This window comes from Pocillopora damicornis, chromosome 1, assembly GCF_964200805.1.
Source record: "Pocillopora damicornis chromosome 1, jaPocDami1.2, whole genome shotgun sequence".
Classification (NCBI taxonomy): Eukaryota; Metazoa; Cnidaria; class Anthozoa; order Scleractinia; family Pocilloporidae; genus Pocillopora; species Pocillopora damicornis.
In genome coordinates this window covers 26,892,482-26,899,981 of record NC_142670.1, presented here as the reverse complement: position 1 = coordinate 26,899,981, position 7,500 = coordinate 26,892,482, and the positions used below count along the sequence as shown (strand labels likewise).

Genomic DNA, 7,500 nt, shown 5'->3' with positions numbered 1-7,500 from the left:
CCCATGAGCTCAAGTACATTTCCTAATTAAAAGTCATGAGTGATGTTTAGAAAGCTTTTGTAATTGCACAAGCTATGGGAGTGCTTTTTGAAAACCTTTCATAACAAATTATGAGTAACCATAAATTATGAAATGCAAGAGCTGTTTATGCTGTTTTATGTATGCAGATATGTTATAAACAAAACCTCATACAAATACTGCTCTTTGTAAATTTCTGGTGCACATTTCTTAAAAATTTTTTAACCAATTGGAAAATGTCATAAGATAATTATATTGTGCAATTTGACTATTCATTAGATTGCAGAGGGTGATGGACACATCAAATTTTAATGTTTTTTTTTCTTTAGCAATGAAAAAGTTTAGTGCTGTTTACTTATCTTTAAAAGCTTTAATTTCAAGCCAGTGTGTGGTATGGAAAACCTGTAACTTAATAAGTAACTTAAAAAGTTATTTTTCACTTTATTCACAATAGACCAACCAGGAAGGAAACATTTTGTTCCAGTATATAATGATTATCATAGATTATTTTAAAGTTAGTATTTGAACTTAAGTAGACAAAGCACAACAGTCTTATGTCTAAGTGACTTGCTGTAGTCTCTTATTTATCTCAAGTCCCTAATTTTTGCTGATGACTGGTAACTAAAATCAAGGAGAAAATAATAAAAAAAGGACACCAACAATTTGACAATGAAATTTTAAACCCCATCCCTCTCTCAATGTGAGAAAGTACCATTGCATTATAAAGTATGAACCTGATTAATTCTGATGAAAGCTGACTAATTTGAGGGTATAAGAGTTTGAGAGTACATGTTTAAGTATGTAGGTAATCAAAATTATTTTGCAATAATTGTTTAAAATCATGATGTTATACCTCCCGTCTCAAAAACCATTTTTTATTTGACCCTAATTTTCCCCTTTGTCCTCAGCTCAGGAACATTTGAGAGTCTTGGGAAAAGAAAACTCACTTTTTCCCTTGAAGCCAGTCATTAGGTGCTTATGTTTAAGTACATTAACAAAGTTTGATCTGAAACAAACTCTGGACAAGTATGGCAAAGAATGCATTGCACCCTAAAACCAAGGCTTCCTCTTTTTAACACCCCACTCTTTATTGACAACTTAGCCCTATTCACTTGGGTTTACTGAACTACACTTAAGAAACGATCAGTAGAGTTGTTTGTCTAACGATTTAATCACTTGGTTCACTTTTGTAGTAAATCACTCAGTACAACAGATGTGCCAGAGCTACTTTTATCACGTGGGAAAGAATGCTTGATTTGTTATGGGTTTTATGCTAGTAAATTTAAGATAATGTAATTGGTTGTTGCAAGGTGATAATCAGAATTAAAGTCAATCAATTCCTGTAATTAAATTGTGCTTTGTCTCTTGATGGCTAGAATTATTCTAAACATCTGTCACTGTGTAGAAGATAGCTGTCATCCCTGAAAGGACACTTTTGTGCCCCCCTTTGACTATCTTGTTATGATAATTGAGTTTGTGGTTTTAAATCTAACATGGTATCAAAGCTAATTAGACACAGAAAGAAATGAGAGCCTGATCAGTTGACCAGGAAACTTACTGCTTGTCTCATACAGGCTTTCAGAGCTCAAAACTCCTTATTACAGGCATGTTTGGTAATGTTGTCTTTCTGGGACACACAGCTTCCATAAAGAAGGGCCTGAAAAAAAACCATTTAAAGGAAATAAAATATCTAAAACAACTTGAAGACAAATTTTTGGTTGAGCATTTAAACAATCTCCAGCATATTCACTGCAATACCAAAAACAAACTGTGTAAGGTTTTCAGTTAAGTGAGTCAATTCTCAAACCTTGGAAGATTTCAGGTAGTTGGCTATTAGAGGAGACAATTTGGGACAGACTTAAACACTATACACAGTGCTATTTATAACATTGATAGAGCCTAAAAACAATCAAACAAAGTTAGTTTCTTTTTCTCTGTTTTTTTTCCTTCTTTTTTCATATTTTAAAATCTGAATTACAAGACCACTTGCAATACCTCAGCTAACTTACTTCTATAAAAAAAGTACTCACGATCAATAATACCATTATAACCCACCATATATATTTGCTGGTTGGCAATTTGTCTAATCCCATCACATGACAGAATATCCCCTGGCTAAAACTGGGGGATATCCAAGGATATGCCTCATGAAATATTCCCCAATTTTCAAACCTTACATCTAATATGGAAAACTCTGTGTTTAAGATGATTCGAGATGAAAAGCTTTGTTATAGAAGGAAAGTGTTTCTTTTGTTCCTAAAATCATTTCAGAGAACACTGACAAACCATAAACAGTAGTCTATTCATACACATTTTTCTTGCATGTTGAAAAATATCTGAAGGATGATAAACATTCTCATTCTGTAATAGCCTCTATTTGGTGCAAAAAGAGGGAAGCTGCAATATAACTCATAATACAAACCTCTAACAAAAGACATGGGTTTTCAAAGGCTACCAATTGGGTTGTCATCCATCATATAATGAGCAAAAAAGAATCAGAATTGAAGGCAACCAAACATCTCTTCAGACAGATTTATTGGATAATATCTTATCATCAATATATAAATCAAGAAGCAGGTATGCAAGTCAGGGGGAAAATTATATCTTGGAAGAATACAAGATGCCGGAGACTTGCTGCGCAAATTTTGATAAGCTGGAGAAAACAACAGCATCATTGGTTCAAAAAAGATAAATTAAAGAGAGAAAACAATGCAAATTTTGTGGTTAGTGAGAATCACAGTCCCAGAGGTGCTCATAATGGCCAAAAATAATCTAACGGTCCAAACAAAAACATGCTCTTTAATGTACTTCCAAACAAACAAAAAAAGTGAAGAATCAAAGCAAGGTGAACAAAGGAAGTGGTTGCTAAAATAAAATTACAAATAATAAGTTGCTTCAGAAATAGACAAACAAGAAAACAAAATAAAGGAGAACAAAAGACACTAACAAATGTTACATGAGATCCTAGAAGAAATGGCTGGTTAAAGACAGTGGAGAACCATTTAAAGTGACGAAGAAAAATGATGCAGCAAAGTTAAACTATAAACCAGAATAATAAAAATTTACAGCAAAGAGCTTATACAAATGATACAAACATAGGTAAATTAAGACAAAAAGTTACAAAAAATCGATGCAAGTGACAGACTTGAAAACAAAAGAGCTCAATGAAAATGCTTATTGGAAAGGAAAAATATACAAATTTAGAACAAATTTTGTTAATGTGATTTTTGGAAGCAACAATGTGTTTCATTTTTCTTATAGTTCCCTTAATTTCTTTTTAAGGTAAGTCATATCAGAGGGCGAAATTGCACCCTTTGCCAAATTTGAAACTCAGAAGAAGACACATATTGAACAGTTAAGTTACTCTCTGTAATCCCAAAGTGCAGCAGCAAACAAATCTTCCCCGAGATCATACCACCATTATAGTGCTTTAACAGCTGACATGTGGCTACTCTTTAGTTGTACTTTTATCACACCTTTATCATGCTGTGATCATTTGATATGCTGTCATCAAAAATGAATATGACATTCACTTGACTTTTTTTGTTTCATTTCACTGGTGAGTCAAAAAATCCATTCTACACCTTATTAACTTAACCACAACCCTTACCAAAATTAAGTTCACTTTTAGTATACTATTTCTGTAATCAAAGTGTACTGCAAATAAGGTATACAAAGTATACTTTCAGTAGACTTGAAGTATAGTTTACAGAGCTACTAAAAGTATACTTGTAGTATACTTGTTCCCACCTGAAATTGGAACACCCAAAAGTATACTTGAAGTATACTTGAAAGGTACTGAAAATTTTGCAGTGCACTTTAAGTATACTTCATGAGTAAAACCACTAGTGGCAAACTGACAAGTACAGTATACTTAAAGTATACTTTAAGTATACTTAGAGTGTATTCAAGATATTATAAATGAATGGCATACATACCTGCAGCCAGGTAAATTAATATGCACGAACAGGCATGCAACCACTAGTTCATATGGCATGTATTCAGCTGTATTATATACTTGGCCAAGACAGATAACCATTCAAGCAAAAGTATGAAATTCATGTCTTTAATTTATTTGGTACAATTGACCATGACAAATAACCTAAAATTTGTACAATAAAAGACTGCTTCTAAATTGTCTTCTGATGCAAAAATATATATTTTACAATGAAATCCATCATTGGATTATTTCATAAATTTTAACAATAAATTCCATGCAAATTAGAACTGACTCTCGCAATGTTGGGATACTTAACAAAAACTATTCATTGTTTTAAAACGAAGAATATCTATAAAATGGACTTCATCATTCAATCATGTAAAACAGAAACAAATTTCATGAAAATCAGCAATGTCACTTACAATGTCTCTAGTTGGGATTAAAGCCAATAAAAAAATGGTTGTTGTAAAATGTAATAATCAAAAAATTGACTTTGTTATTTAATAATTAGAGAAGCAAGCAAGCCTTGTGCAAATCATAATAGAAAATAGTCTATCTACTGAGTATCCAATCATATCATTTTAATTAATCTTAATTCAATCGATTCAATTGTTTACTTTCTTGGCAGGTTGCCAACCACTTGCCCTTGTGGTTAGAGAACTAATTTTATTTCTCAGGGCTTGCTTGATTGTAGAGGCCTTCCCCCCTTGCTTTACCACAAAATCTGCAAAGAAAAAGAAACACAGGAGCTTAACTTTCTAGACTTATGCATGACAACAAGGTTGTGTTACTTTGGAAAGACTCATACCACAATCAATAATCCGAGATCACTTAGATCAAAGGAACTTCTGAATACTTGCTTGGAGTTGTTTTCCTCACTTTTTTAATATGGATGGTCCCAAAGTTTTTTTACAAGGCTGATCCTTGAGAAAGTCATGTTGATCAACATGTATAAGTGTACAGATTCCCAATAGTAATAAAATGACAAAAACACCAAATGCAATGTACTTACCCAAAATTGAGGAAACAATGTCAGCATTTAAGCCCTCTCTGGCATTTGCTCTGGTCAGATTCTTTCCCACTAGCTCAGAATTTTTATAAAAGCAGCTGAGCAGGAAACATGCTGCTGAAGTTGGGCTGTTTTTACTCTTGGCTGTGTTTATGTGATCGTCGTATAAGTAGACACCTCTACCTTTTGACAACTCAACCATCTAAAAAGGACACACAAATTTAACCATAAGGTTTTCATAACAATCATGTCATGTTTTTAATGTTAAATTGAAGGAAGGCTATGGTGAACATTTGAATTTTGAAAGTGCATGACCACTAAGGCAGTGAAAGCACTTTCAACTGATTCCCTGCACAGAAGTTTTCAGGTAGTCCCTCCTACAATAGCCATGTAAGAAATTATTTAAAACTCTAAACAAACTCAGTCTACATTGCATTTTATGGTCAGATATGCCTCTTAAGCTCAAATTATAAAAAATATATAAATTTGATAACTTAAGCTTTACAGTCTAATTGCCAGGTATTAAGCCTTAAAGCATTTACCTTGAAGCGTGCTGCCACAATCTCAGGGACTTTCCCAGGTCTGGGGAGCTCTTCATAACAACCATTCACTACAACAGATAAATGGATTACATTATAACTTTAATTACCTAGCTAACATGGGAAGATTAAATATAGCAACCAATCAGTGGGTCAATCTGCTTGACTGTCACCAGTATTTTAATTCATGTAAATGTGGAAAAATAATCTTCCCTTCAAAATATTATTCATATCTTAATACAAGCATCACTATTTGAAACACAATAAGATGCATCATTAAAATACAATTTGCAAGAGTTGCAGCCTTATTAAAGTGATTTAAAATGGTTTATTCCCTACTTTCAGAGTTATTGTAAAATTATACAAGATAGACTATGATCAACTGGTATCCGTCTCTCCCCTCACAATTAGTCAATCCAATGAGAAGCAAAAGGAAAAGCAGACAGGAAAATGCCCTGCATTCTCTATCTTATCATTAAATATATGAGTGCTAGTCATGTAAAAAGTGAGATATAATTACCTTGAGCCTTGAGTTGAGCAATTTCTTGATTTTGTGCAGCTATGATTTCCTTATACTCCTCACATTTTTGGCAGCTGTGGTGGAATGTGGACCTTGGCTTTTTTCCACCCACAGTTGGTCTTGGAGGAAGTTGTGGTTGACTCTGGGAGAAATCCCTGGGTCTTTTTCCACCAACTGTTGCTCTTGGGGTTTGTAAAGCTGGTTTGGCAGAGTTGGAAGGGGGAGGAAGAGAGAGGGGGGGATGAAGGTAAGATGAACATTCAGATATAATATCTCTTCCACCAAAATATTCATCATCATCCATGGGTTCAGCCCTGTCAAAATCATACTCCTCTTTCATCAGATAAATTGGTAAATGGCTGCTTGCTTTCGACATCCAGATTTCTTGCTAAAGAGTTCATCTCTGCAAGTATGCGGTTATCCCTTTCCATCAAAGCAGCTCTTTCCTTTTCTTTTACAGCCTTTTCCCTTTCCTTGTTTTCCTTAGCCTTTTGCTGTTCTACTCGTTTCTTCTGTCGTTCTGCTTTCTTTCTTGCAATTTCTTCCCTATCCACCATTTCTTTTTGTGTGGATTCTTCACCCTCCTTCTCCTCACCGACATTCTTTCTGTTTTCCTTTGTTTTCTTTCCTATCTTTTTCATTTTACTTTGTTCTGTTTGTTTGGGGTTTTTCAATTTCTGCATGGCAACTTTTCTTTTCATCACTTCCTCTTTATCATCTGCAAGTTAAAACATCTCCAGCTATCAAAAAGATATCCATTAACAGTAAAAGTAAACTTCAGTTGCAGCAACCAATCACAGCACAAGTTTGCAACAAAAGATTCTACATCTGTTTGTGATTTTGTTGCCTCCTCTTTCATCTATTTGAAGCTTGTTTTAAATTATTTTTATCAAATTAAATTATTTTATTAAATCCTATCAACAAAATATACAACTTGCAAGAGGCACACCATGTACCAGTAGTTTGTCATCATGCCTTTTCCAGTGATTTGGGATTACAATATCCATTTCTATCCTTAATTACCTCCAGGGCTCGACACTAGCCACATATTGGTAGAAACACACATGGTTTTCAATCTCCACCAGCCAGTCTAGCTAGTAAGCAAACTGAAATTGTTGTAACATCTAAGTTGACACTAACCACTTGGCTAGTAAGTTGAAAAGTTAGGGTCGAGCCCTGACCTTAATCATGACTTTTTCAAAAAGATTTTAAGAAAATGGATTGTATTTAAAGTAGGTGGCACCATTTTCATCAATGTCATGCTTCCATGATGAAAAACCGAGCCATTTCGTAACATTTCAGAGCTAATTCTGTCAGATTTGTATAGAAAAGCAAAATCAAACAACTTAGCTTCCTATCACAAGAGGATCAAAACAAAAAAAGTGCTTAGACTCACCACTTTCAAAAATTATTGTGCACAAGTAAAAGGTATCCCCATACTGTGCCTCTTTAAGGCCATCTTCCCTTGTGCTAA

General features: G+C 33.9%; 1 protein-coding gene, 1 long non-coding RNA gene and 1 pseudogene across 7 annotated transcripts in view; 1 reads left to right on the top strand and 2 right to left on the bottom strand.

Moving 5' to 3' along the window:
* The window catches only part of LOC149053025 (uncharacterized), a 9,362-nt gene extending 7,629 nt beyond the window's left edge, over positions 1-1,733 (bottom strand). The window contains exon 1 of one of the 2 annotated variants that reach the window (XR_016188833.1): positions 1,577-1,733. This is a non-coding gene — a long non-coding RNA (uncharacterized LOC149053025). The remainder of the gene's footprint in view (positions 1-1,576) is intronic. The other variant, XR_016188835.1, reaches the window with a different exon arrangement.
* The window catches only part of LOC149053010 (uncharacterized), a 204,631-nt gene that overhangs the window by 63,775 nt on the left and 133,356 nt on the right, over positions 1-7,500 (top strand). The gene's annotated exons all lie outside the window — the stretch shown is intronic.
* LOC149053024 (uncharacterized) overlaps positions 4,074-7,500 on the bottom strand; it is a 4,215-nt pseudogene continuing 788 nt past the window's right edge. The window contains exons 2-6 of the transcript XR_016185179.1: positions 7,423-7,500; positions 6,027-6,744; positions 5,510-5,577; positions 4,971-5,169; positions 4,074-4,682 (exon numbers count right to left, since the gene is read on the bottom strand). The exon at positions 7,423-7,500 is cut by the window's right edge and continues 58 nt beyond it. The product of XR_016185179.1 is annotated as an uncharacterized LOC149053024 (transcript). The remainder of the gene's footprint in view (positions 4,683-4,970; positions 5,170-5,509; positions 5,578-6,026; positions 6,745-7,422) is intronic.